The 12,998-nt window shown below is 35.3% G+C and overlaps 1 long non-coding RNA gene and 1 other non-coding gene across 2 annotated transcripts; both read right to left on the bottom strand.

Moving 5' to 3' along the window:
• Positions 1-1,487: 1,487 nt before the first annotated feature.
• Positions 1,488-3,629, bottom strand: LOC140833125 (uncharacterized). The gene is made up of 3 exons (XR_012118298.1): positions 3,615-3,629; positions 2,558-3,082; positions 1,488-1,852 (listed from the first exon to the last, which is right to left on the bottom strand). It is a non-coding gene; the product is annotated as an uncharacterized lncRNA (long non-coding RNA).
• Positions 3,630-8,519: 4,890 nt separating this feature from the next.
• Positions 8,520-8,625, bottom strand: LOC140833174 (small nucleolar RNA R71). Its single transcript, XR_012118308.1, has one exon. It is a non-coding gene; the product is annotated as a small nucleolar RNA R71 (small nucleolar RNA).
• Between the last annotated feature and the right edge of the window lie 4,373 nt (positions 8,626-12,998).

The following is a 12,998-nucleotide window of genomic DNA, read 5'->3' as shown; positions in this document are numbered from 1 at the left end:
TCTTGAGTTTACACACTTTATCCTCACTTCTTGATTTATAATTATACTGTATATCCCTTACTTATCATATCCTATGTACCAAATTGTACCATATAGAATGAAAAATTAAAAATGAGATCCCAATTATCACGACAATAAAAAATTATAAACATATTTTATAATATATTTTTTAAGAAATTTTTTGAAAATAGCTTGCTTGTGCATATGAAGAAAGGAAAACTTTGGCTTGTGGCTTTTATATTGTTATGCATTCGCATTCACATTCAATCAAAAATACGAAATCTGAATTTTTAATCATATGAGGTGGATTCATATGAGGTGGATGAAAGAATATGATATTTTTATGATTATATCGTGTTTCAACTTTTGTAATATGTTGTCTATCTTAAAAATCATTTTTATGGAAAATATTATGTAACAATATAAAAATAGGAATCCGCATAATTAATTATTAATTTCTCATTATGATAGATGAACATATACATTACATTCGATTATGTGGGTATGTCGTACCGTACCGAAAATTTTATACTGTATATTGTACCGAAAATTACGGTATAAGAAAAATTTTATATCGATATCGGTACATATAATTAACATATTGATTATATCGAAATTGTATAGTATACCGATATTTCTGTACCGTAACTTTATATATCATTTTATACTAAATTTTTTTTTTAAATTTTTTATAAATTTATTGTTTAAATATTATATATTTTATATATTATTTCGGTATTCTAGTATATAGCGAAATTTTTAAATTTCATACCGTTGTCATACCGAAAACTGAAATCTTCAATACACTAAAAATTCGATATTTTCGATATGGTAATCTCGAAATACCGAAAAATTCGGTATTTTTATATCACTCCTACATTCGACAAGAATATTTTATGTACTTAAACATACAAAAACAACATTAAATAAATATATTTTTCGTGTATTTATAGAATTTAATAACTTTTTTTTATATATATATACTATGAATATAAGATTATCATAACTTTTAATTTTAACATATCCTATTTAAAATTATTAATTTTAACAAAAAATGAAAGAATCAATAAAACTTTTTGGATAATGATAGCATTTGAAAATATTTTATTAGTAATCATAAATTCCGTACAATTTTTTATTTAGAGTCAGTTCATACATTTGTGTAAACAATATAAATTTAAAAAATAGCAAGGTTAGTGAAAAATAAGAAAAAGACAAATCAATAAGTGAAAATAGGAAAAGATTAATAAGAGACGAATTAGTTACAAAATACATTTTAAATTACGAAATTGAATTGATAACGACAAATTTCAAGAGAATAAGCCAGGAAGAGCAATTAATAGAACTTGGGTTTCTAACTAGATGGCGCACAAACTAGAAATTATGTGGATACCAAACCTGCTTAAGAATCTACGGGCTCGTGCAAAGATAACAAATGCTTCAACTGAGATCATTCTAACATCTTCATTAGTTTTGATTATCTTCTTGATTCTAGCCAGCGGCAGGCTATGGTTCTTAAAGTCGGTTATCTGATCAATGTCTTCATAACAGCTAGGCCAAAAAATTTGGAGTTGCTGTTGCAATTGTTGCTGCTGCTAATGATGTATGTGCTGGTAGGCGAGATGATGATGTGCCATCTGAGCTGGAGAGGCAGAAAGACCACCAGCTTGGGACGATTGAATCGATCCAACCGGTGCTGGAGAAGAGGTTCCAGCCATTTGGTTGGCCGGATATGACATCATGCCATATGGCTTCTGAGCAAAGCTACCCAAGACCCCAATACCCGGCGACTGTCCATTTCCTTTCTGCTCCATTACAAATTATAATATTCGGAAATCTTTTACTCTTCAAACTCCCTAAAATCACTCGTAACACATGATAAGCACGACACTCCAAATTTTTAAAAACTTAAGAATTAGATTTCTGATTGATGGCCTTTATAATCAAGGTTCAGCATCACTATACCTTCAGCAACAAAGGACACGGGTGTTTTTAATATTGAATAATCAAGATTAGCCACAGAATAATTTTATAAAGCTATTAAGAGACAAAACATGAAAAGTGCTTGAAACAGCGTGATAAAATATTATAAAGCTGCAAGACATAGATAAACAGTGTACTTCCGTGCTGCACAACTTTTAAACCAAACAATTAAAACGAAAAATTTGCTTGTGATGTAATCCAAATGTGGTGCCAAATCTTAATAGGAAAATTGAAACTAAACAATTCTTTAAGGAATCTGATATTTTCAATTATAGCATCTGTGGTTATGTTTATGTATCTTATCTCATATACATTGGCAAATTCAAATAGGTAAAATAAGGTAGAATTATAAACATATATGCACACCCCCTCAAGAAAAAATATACACATCTCTACAACCAAGGAAAAGATGAAGGATAAAATAGTGTTATGATTTGCAAACTTGTGGAACATGCTCGCTTTTCTGGAAAACTAGAATGTAAACAACAAGAGACCTCAACATTTCTAAATCTCAGTTTGCATCTCATTCTTCACAGCAAATTACGTATTATAGAACTTAAAATCAAAGAAAAACTTTCCACAAAGTTCATAAGGCCAGGCCAATGATGCTTCCGTAAATTCTCACTCCAAAGACAGATTGCTTCAGAGCTTCAAAATGGAAGTAATGGATGGGAATAGAACTAAAGGTTACCCATTTTATCCTTTGTTTCCGAAACAAACTAACATACGAGTAATTTCATAATGCAGTCATGTCACTAAGAATACTTCAACCGTGTCTCGCATGCAACCATGCTCGTTAATGCACCACCTCATTTACGAGAAACTGTTTGTTCAAAGTGTTAAATGCTAGCTAAACATTTAACTGCACGTTCCACTTATAAAGCACTCGAAACTGATCTCTTCGTCAAAATTTCTTCAAGAACCACGAAAGCAAATTTATTTTCTACAAGTAGGACAAATATTTGGAAACAACTATAAAAAAAAAAGAACAAAAATTTAAACTATAGTCAACCAAGGGCAAGAATAAAAAGGAGGAACTCTATCCCCAGGAACTAATCATGACAAAAAAAAAGGTGAATATCATGCCCCAGGTCCAATCCTGTGCAAACCACGATTGTAGAAAACTAGTCAAACATATAGCAGCACATTCCGATTTAAGAAAACTAGTTAAAATGGAATCAAATATGTGCATCTAAGTTCCAATTATCAAGTTAAGGAATCACACCTTATACCTATTAATAGTAAAAAATTTCCCCCAGGTGTAAATAACTAGGACTCCTCACTATCTTGCAGAATTAAAACTCATCTCCATGCTCCATGTCTCTTCTCGCATATAAATAATCATACCAAAAATTCAATTCACTGTATTTTGCAAGCATGTATAAGTACGTACTATCATAGAAAAATAACTTACAATGGGTAAACAAAAAAAACAGAATCAAAGTAGATAAAAATCGAAAAAAAACCCACAAATACAAATACAAATAGAGAAACAACCATACTTGAGCAAAAAATAAAAATCAAATCTGGACCTTTTCCAGCAATAAAAATATCTGAACGAGACATAAAACAATAACTTTCAAAAAAAATTGTAGTTAAACCAAAGTCAAGCAAAAGGTTAGGGCTTGTACCAATCATTTGAAGCTGGAATCTGTGATTGAATTGGGGCCTCTGAAATTAATACCCAATTTGAATCCAGCTGCATTTATTATTTTTTGTTTTAATTGAAGCACCTTCGGATGTCAAAGTTTGATTTATCAAACTAGATGCTTTGTGAATTACTCAGAATAACCCTACTCATATGCATTTTTAAATCAAATTCAAAATATATATGTACCAATATTATGCATTAAAGATATCACTAGAACACTATAGTTAGAGAGCAATAAAGATATCACTAGAACACTATATTAATTTTAATTTATGTGAAGCTTATGGATGAGACGACGAAGAACTAATCAATTGAAAGATAAAGATAACATAATTAATTTTGATTGTTAATTCATTTTGATACAATTATGTCACTTCTCGGAGTCAGGTCCGTGCTTGCACTATTACACAATGAACTTTTATAGAAACTAACTCGTATCCGTATTTTGTTTACGAAAATGATTAACACAAGTTACTTTAGGAGTCCATTGAAATCGCTAGAAACTATTTAAAAGTTTCATTTTTAATCAATGTGAGATGACGATAATATATTTTATAATGGCCCGAAAATTCGTGTTTGAAAATTTGCGGAAAAATTTAAAATTATCTTTTTTAAAATAATTAAAATGCCTCATTCATAAAATAAAATGATAAATCAAGTTAAATCTTCAAAATAGCAGCGGAAGAAATTATTGTTTGCAAAATAACAAGTTAAAGTAATCCAACAACTGATAAAAATGTTGGATACATGCTATCAATTATTGAGTGTTGAGCTTGATAATTTCTTATCTCTCTATACATTCTATCCATATATCATCCACATATAACATTAGATATAACATTACACCTGTTTCACCGCGTTTGAAGTATACACAATGATTTCTTGAGTTTACACACTTTTTCCTCACTTCTTGATTTATCATTATACTGTATATCCCTTACTTATCATATCATATGTACCAAATTGTACCATATAGAATGAAAAATTAAAAATGAGATCCCAATTATCACGACAATAAAAAATTATAAACATATTTTATAATATATTTTTTAAGAAATTTTTTGAAAATAGCTTGCTTGTGCATATGAAGAAAGGAAAACTTTGGCTTGTGGCTTTTATATTGTTATGCATTCGCATTCACATTCAATCAAAAATACGAAATCTGAATTTTTAATCATATGAGGTGGATGAAAGAATATGATATTTTTATGATTATATCGTGTTTCAACTTTTGTAATATGTTGTCTATCTTAAAAATCATTTTTATGGAAAATATTATGTAACAATATAAAAATAGGAATCCGCATAATTAATTATTAATTTCTCATTATGATAGATGAACATATACATTACATTCGATTATGTGGGTATGTCGTACCGTACCGAAAATTTTATACTGTATATTGTACCGAAAATTACGGTATAAGAAAAGTTTTATATCGATATCGGTACATATAATTAACATATTGATTATATCGAAATTGTATAGTATACCGATATTTCTGTACCGTAACTTTATATATCATTTTATACTAAAAAAACTTTTTAAATTTTTTATAAATTTATTGTTTAAATATTATATATTTTATATATTATTTCGGTATTCTAGTATATAGCGAAATTTTTAAATTTCATACCGTTGTCATACCGAAAACTGAAATCTTCAATACACTAAAAATTCGATATTTTCGATATGGTAATCTCGAAATACCGAAAAATTCGGTATTTTTATATCACTCCTACATTCGACAAGAATATTTTATGTACTTAAACATACAAAAAAAATATTAAATAAATATATTTTTCGTGTATTTATAGAATTTAATAACTTTTTTATATATATATATACTATGAATATAAGATTATCATAACTTTTAATTTTAACATATCCTATTTAAAATTATTAATTTTAACAAAAAATGAAAGAATCAATAAAACTTTTTGGATAATGATAGCATTTGAAAATATTTTATTAGTAATCATAAATTCCGTACAAAAGTGAAAAGTGAAAAAAAGGAGTCGATGAATTTTTATTCATGAAAAAAAAAAGTGAAAAGAAAAGGAAAAAGGAGGAAAATGTATAGTGTTGAAAGCACCCGAAACAAAATTCTGTGGGTGAAAATTGGTGAACAATGAGAAAGAAAAGGAGACGCTAGAGCTCTGAAAATGATGAAAATACAGTAATTGTTGACGAGTCGAAAGTTGAATGAATGTGCTGCAGAAATAATTTGTATTGTCTCTCTTTTTGATTCCCATATCTTTTATTGTAGCCGTGAGCCTTGGCCTTACGTTATAAGCTTAAAAAGACCTATTAACCAAGTCACCGTCGTTCTACATTTAGTAGAGAGGGGTATGAAAGTCAAGCATATGGGGCGTTTCGATAACAAATGAAAATAAGTGATCATGAAACTAAGTAGCTGGAGATGAGTACGAGTCTGACCTGCACACTACACACATCTTGTTCTGTTGATCCTTACTGGGTAAATGATTCAATCTTGAATTGTGACGAAAACGAATCTTGTGATATGCGAAGCGTGATCTTTTGACTGGAGGTGAAAGAATTTGATAAATTGAGAAGTTTTGATTGTGGTACTTGAGTTCTGAATCTGAAATATTTTCATCTTTATTTATTGTCTAATTTGTTCGAGGACGAACAAGGGTTAAGTGTGGGGGAGTTGATAAGCACGAATTATATAGCATTTTAGGGATTTTATTTTGTCGTATCCGTGCTTATCTGGCATGTTTTATTCCGAGTTTTGCGCTTAATTCGTACTATTATGGCAAATTCTAGGTTTGACCAAAAGAGGAGGAAAGCCAAAGAAATGAAAGAAATGTCAAACTCCGCAATGCCACGTCAGAAATACCCGGAAGAATAGGAAGAAAGCATGAACCAAACACAGACCCTTACACGGACCACGTGTAAGGGTCCGTATCATTCAACCACAAAAGAAGAATTTTGCCGAAGAGACACGGACCCAGCCACGGACCCCGGAGACAGGTCCATGCCATTCATTTGCCAAGACACAATTTACAGAGCCTCGACGGACCCCTACACGGGGTCCGTGTCCCTCATCACCCGAGAACCCAACTTACAGTATGTGGACGGATCTCCAGACGGACCCCTGCACGGGGTCCGTGTCAGCCATTCTCGAGAAAGAAAAATCCAGAGCCTACACGGACCCCTCTCCGGATGCAGGCACGGGGTCCGTGTACACATTATCAGATCGAGATTTTAGGCGAAGATTTGCTCGTGATTTGGGAAGGAAATAAAAAGGAAAAAACCTAGACAAAAAAGGGGTTGAATATTCGAGAGAGCCGACTTTTGGAGAAAAAAAAGGCGCAAGCTTTGAGACTTTGGAAGACGGCGAAGACTTGGGAGAACCGAGAGAAAAAGACAGCGCAATTTACACGCAAGATCCGCGCACCATCATTGAGATTTCTCTTCTCTTTTATTTTCTTATTTTTAGACATGAATTCAAACATTAAATTTGATTTTAGTTTTGGATTTATGGAGTAGTTTTTCTTGTGATCGGGACCACGATAGGGACAAACGACTGATTTTGTTTATTCGTTGGATCGTTTAATTCATAATTATTTCATGTTATTGATTATTGTTTGCGTAATTTTCGTGCTTTTGATTTGGCCAATTAATTGCATATTTGTTGTTCGATCTTGACTCGAAAGGAATAGATTGGAATTAGCTTCAAAAATATTAATCAACACACGGTTAAACCGACTAGAAATAGTATTCGGTTTCAGTGTGCGATTTTAGGCGACAGCTGTAATTCTATCGTTGATGCATGCGTTTTTGTTTAATTAAATTCAATTAGAAATAACTGGACTGTTAAATGAAAATAGGATTATAAATTCTAGAAATAGATTTATAATTAAATTAGAGGATTACATCGTGACTTCGAATAATTGCTAGTCGAATAATTCCAGTGCATGATATTAATCAAAGTTTATTACCGTCGTGTGTTCCCGATCATTTTATTTAAATTTGAAAATCCCAAGTCCCAAGCTTCTCTGATATTTAATTTAGTCATTAAAATTAGCATAAATTGGTTTAAAAATTCACTTAGTTGAAATAACAATCAAATCACTCGTTATTGTTTGCCTAGATTAAATAAAATAATTGAATCTTAGTAATTAAATAATAGTCTCTGTGGGATCGATACTTGGACTGTTCGTCCATTTACTATAACTTGACCTAGTCCGCTTGCTAGAATTAATCCCAACCGAATTCGTCGGTCAGACTGTTAATCTACAATTTTATTTTTAGTTATTTTCCTTAGTATTATTTTATTTCTCTTGAGATAACACTTCATATTTTATTACAGATATCCCTTCCAGTGCATGCCAAAGTCACTTGACGTGGAGCTTGAGTTCGATCCTGAAATTGAAAGAACCTTCCGCAGAAGAAGACAACAACAGAGGCTTAAATAACTGATGGAGAGACACGAGCCAGAACGTGAGGAGGAACAGCGTGAAAATAGACAAGTCGAGATGCCGCGTCGCATACCAATGCTGGAGTATGCCCAACCTTCGTTGGAGGGTGCACGCCTTAGCATTGTGAGACCTATCGTGCGGGCAAATCACTTTGAAATCAAGCCAGCCATAATCCAGATGATTTAGAACACAGTCCAATTCGGAGGAACTGCAGTAGATGATCCAAACACGCACATCACGGATTTTCTTGAAATCTGCGATACTTTTAAATTCACTGGAGTTTCTGATGATGCTGTTAGGTTGCGTTTATTTCCTTTCTCCTTGCGTGATAAAGCTAAAGCGTGGTTAAATTGTTTGCCTGTAGGTTCGACCGCTACATGGGAGGACATGGCGAAAGTATTTCTCATCAAATACTTCCCTCCCTCCAAGACCATGAAGCTGCGGGCAGACATTACAACATTCGCTCAATTCGATCAGGAATATTTATATGAGGCATGGGAACGCTTCAAGGACTTACTACGAATATGCCCACATCACGAGTTACCACTTGGGTTAGTCGTTCAAACATTTTATTACGGTTTTCTTACTCCTAACCGTACTATGATAGATGCTGCTGCTTGTGGAAACCTTTTGAGAAAACTGCGGAAGAAGGATATGAGTTGTTGGAGGAGATGGCTGCTAGCAGTTATCATCCTCAATCTGACAGGAACAACCAGCGGAGAAGTGCAGGAGTTCACCAGGTAACTGATTTTTCTACTATTACTGCACAACTTGATGCATTGAACATGAAATTGGATGGCTTGAACGTGGGTGGCACAGCTATGCGTCTTCAAGAGATATTCTGTGAAAATTGTGGAGGGGAACACTATGCGAAGGATTGTCAAGATGACAATCCATTCTATGTGCAAAATGAGGCACCCGTAAATCAAGTGGGGGTCCAAAACCGCCCAAGGCATGACCCTTATTCGAACACATACAATCCTGGGTGGAGGCAACATCCCAACTTCTCATGGGGCGGTCAAAACAGTCAGAATAGACCGCAAAGAGGACAACAATATGGGAAACAACCGATGTATAGATCCAATCCTCCTAGAGAAGAAAAGTCCAACTTGGAGCAAATGATGTCTAGGTTTATTTCATCCACTGAAACTAGACTTCAAAATCAGGATTCATCGATAAAGGGGCTTGAAAATCAGATTGGTCAGTTAGCGAAGATGATAGCAAGTCGAGAGCCAGGCACCTTGCCAAGTAACACCGAGACCAATCCAAAAGAGCAAGTGAAAGCCATTGAGTTGAAGAGTGGGAAAGTTTTGGAGTCAAGAGAGAAAGAAAAAATTCAAGTGCCGGATGAACAGATTGCGACATCTAAAGGTAACTCTTCTAACTCTACACCAGCACCCACTGCACAACCTAAAATTGTTATACCTCCTCCTTTTCCTGCTGCATTGAAAAAAGCAAAACTAGATGCACAATTCGGTAAGTTTCTTGAGGTGTTTAAAAAGTTGCATATCAATATTCCCTTTGCCGATGCTCTAATGCAAATGCCTAGTTATGCTAAATTTTTGAAGGACATTTTAGCTAATAAGAGGAAGTTGGAGGAACATATGACAGTGAACTTAACCGAAAATTGCTCCGCTTTGGTGCAAAACAAAATCCCTCCGAAACTAAAAGACCCAGGGAGTTTCTCTATTCCTTGCATGATTGGTGACATTGTTTTTCATAAGGCATTATGTGATCTTGGTGCAAGTATTAATCTTATGCCATTGTCTATGTTTAGGAAACTTGGGTTGGGAGAACCTAAGCCGACGAGGATGTCTTTGCAACTGGCTGACAGATCTGTCAAGTACCCGCGAGGAGTGATTGAGGATGTGCTAGTGAAAGTGGACAAATTCATTTTTCCGGCGGATTTCGTGGTGCTCGACATAGAGGAGGATACAGAGATGCCTCTAATTTTGGGGAGACCATTCCTTGCGACTGGCAAGGCACTGATTGATGTACAAGAAGGGAAGTTGAGATTGCGAGTGGGCGAGGAGGAGATTACTTTTGATGTTTTTAATGTACTTAAGCACACACTGCATTCTGATAGCTGTTTTAGAATTGATGCTTTTGACTCTCTTGTGTCTCACTATGTTCAGGATGCTTTTAGGGACCCTTTGGAAGCCACTATCACTACTGAGTTGGGAGAAGAGGAATTGGATGATGAAAAAACAGAAATTGTGGCACATCTCAATGCCAACCATCCATGGAGAAAGCCAATGAAGATGTGACTGGAGGACCTAGGAGAACGAAGAGATTTGATCCCTCCAAAGTCGAGCATCGAGGAGCCACCGACGATAGAACTCAAACCCTTACCTCCGCACTTAAAGTACGTATTACTAGGTGAGAATAACACGTTGCCTGTCATTATTTCTACTGCCTTGACAGATGCTATGGAGGGCAAATTGTTGCAAGTGCTCAAAGAGCACAAAAGGGCATTCGCTTGGAAGGTGGCGGACATCAAGGGAATCAGTCCATCGATATGCATGCATAAAATCTTGATGGAAGAAAAGTACTCACCTCTCGTGCAACCTCAAAGACGACTAAATCCAAAGATGCAAGAGGTAGTGAAAGCTGAAACTATTAAGCTTCTCGATTCAGGTATCATCTACCCTATTTCCGATAGTGCTTGGGTAAGTCCGGTTCAATGTGTGCCTAAGAAAGGTGGGATTACGGTGATCACCAATGAAAAGAATGAACTTATTCCCACGAGAACTGTTACGGGGTGGAGAGTGTGTATTGACTATAGGAAGTTGAATGATGCCACCCGTAAGGACCATTTCCCCCTTCCCTTTATTGATCAAATGTTGGAGAGATTAGCGGGGCATGAATTTTTTTGTTTTCTAGATGGATATTCGGGGTATAATCAAATCACAATTGCACCTGAGGACCAGGAGAAAACCACTTTCACTTGTCCTTATGGCACGTTTGCTTTTCGCCGAATGCCTTTTGGTCTTTGTAATGCACCTGCTACATTTCAGCGCTGTATGACTGCTATATTCCATGATATGATTGAAACCTTTCTTGAAATATTTATGGATGATTTTTCTATCTTTGGTGCAACGTTTGATGAGTGCTTGCAGAATTTGAGATCCGTGTTGAGAAGATGCGAGGAGACGAACTTGGTGCTCAATTGGGAAAAGTGCCATTTCATGGTACAAGAGGGAATTGTTTTAGGGCACAAGGTTTCGGAGCAAGGAATTGAGGTGGACAAGGCAAAAATTGAAGTCATAAAGAACCTACCACCACCAGCCTCAGTAAAGGGAGTTAGAAGTTTTTTAGGCCACGCCGGTTTCTATCGGCGGTTTATCAAAGATTTTTCTAAAGTTGCCAAACCTCTATCCTCTCTACTTATGAAAGATATGCCCTTTGATTTTAATTCTAACTGTTTGCAGGCATACGAGGATTTAAAGGAGCGCTTGGTGACGGCTCCTGTCTTGGTGGCACCGGATTGAGATCTGCCCTTCGAAATCATGTGCGATGCCAGTGATACTGCGGTTGGTGCTGTCCTCGGCCAAAGACGGAACAAGGTATTCCACACTATATAATATGCAAGTAAGACTCTAGATGAAGCACAATTAAATTATGTCACCACTGAAAAATAGTTACTTGCAGTAGTGTTTGCACTTGATAAATTTCATGCATATCTTGTTTTGTCAAAAGTCATTATTTACACAGACCACTCTGCACTGAAATATTTGCTTGCTAAGAAAGATGCAAAGCCGCGCCTTCTTCGGTGGATTTTATTGTTACAAGAATTTGATTTAGAAATAAGAGATAAGAAGGGTGTCGAGAACGTGGTAGCAGATCACTTGTCTAGATTACAATTTATTTGTGATGATTCTGTCGATCGTGCTATCAATGATTGGTTCCCTGATGAGCAACTATTTGAGGTGAGAAATTGTCCTTGGTATGCAAATTTCGCTAACTTTCTTGTCACAGGCACACCTCCACCAAACCTATCGTTTCACCAACGAAAGAAATTTTTTTCTGACGTGAAATACTATTTTTGGGAGGAACCGTTTTTGTTTAAAATTTGTGCAGATTCCATGATAAGACGGTGTGTTGCGGAGGAAGAGTTTGATCAAATTCTCAACCATTGCCATGACCGTGAGGTAGGTGGTCATTTCGGACCAACAAGGACGGCATCAAAGGTACTTAAATGTGGCTTTTATTGGCTAACTCTCTTTAAAGATGCTCGTTCTTATGTGCTACATTGTGATAAATGCCAGCGGTCAGGTAACATCTCTAACCGTCATGAAATGCCTTTAAATAATATCATTGAATGTGAGGTTTTTGATGTGTGGGGAATAGACTTCATGGGACCGTTCCCCAGTTCTTTCACAAAAAAATACATCTTGGTGGCGGTGGACTATGTGTCTAAGTGGGTAGAGGCGGAAGCGTACGGCACTAATGATGCTCAAGTGGTTTTAAAATTTTTGAAGAAAAACATTTTTAACCGATTTGGAACACCCCGAGCAATCATTAGTGATGGTGGCACTCATTTTTGCAACAAACGTTTTGAAAAGATTTTGAGCAAATACGGTGTCACACATAAGATATCTACCCCTTATCACCCCCAGACGAGTGGTCAAGTGGAAGTGTCTAACCGAGAGATTAAGCGGATTTTGGAAAAAGTGGTAGGTGTGAGTCGGAAAGATTAGTCGATGAGGTTAGATGATGCTCTTTGGGCATATAGGACTGCTTTCAAAACATCTATAAGCACTACACCGTATAGGCTTTTGTTTGGTAAAGCATGTCATCTATCTGTAGAGTTAGAGCATCGCGCATATTGGGCAACAAAAGCACTAAACTTTAACTTTACTGATGCAGGTGAACGACGTTTGCTTCAACTAGATCAGTTGGAGGAATTCCGAAA

Source organism: Primulina eburnea, chromosome 5 (genome assembly GCF_022965805.1).
Source record: "Primulina eburnea isolate SZY01 chromosome 5, ASM2296580v1, whole genome shotgun sequence".
In the NCBI taxonomy this organism is placed as follows: Eukaryota; Viridiplantae; Streptophyta; class Magnoliopsida; order Lamiales; family Gesneriaceae; genus Primulina; species Primulina eburnea.
Note: the sequence above shows the minus strand (reverse complement) of the source record. Positions and strands in the feature narration are given on the sequence as shown.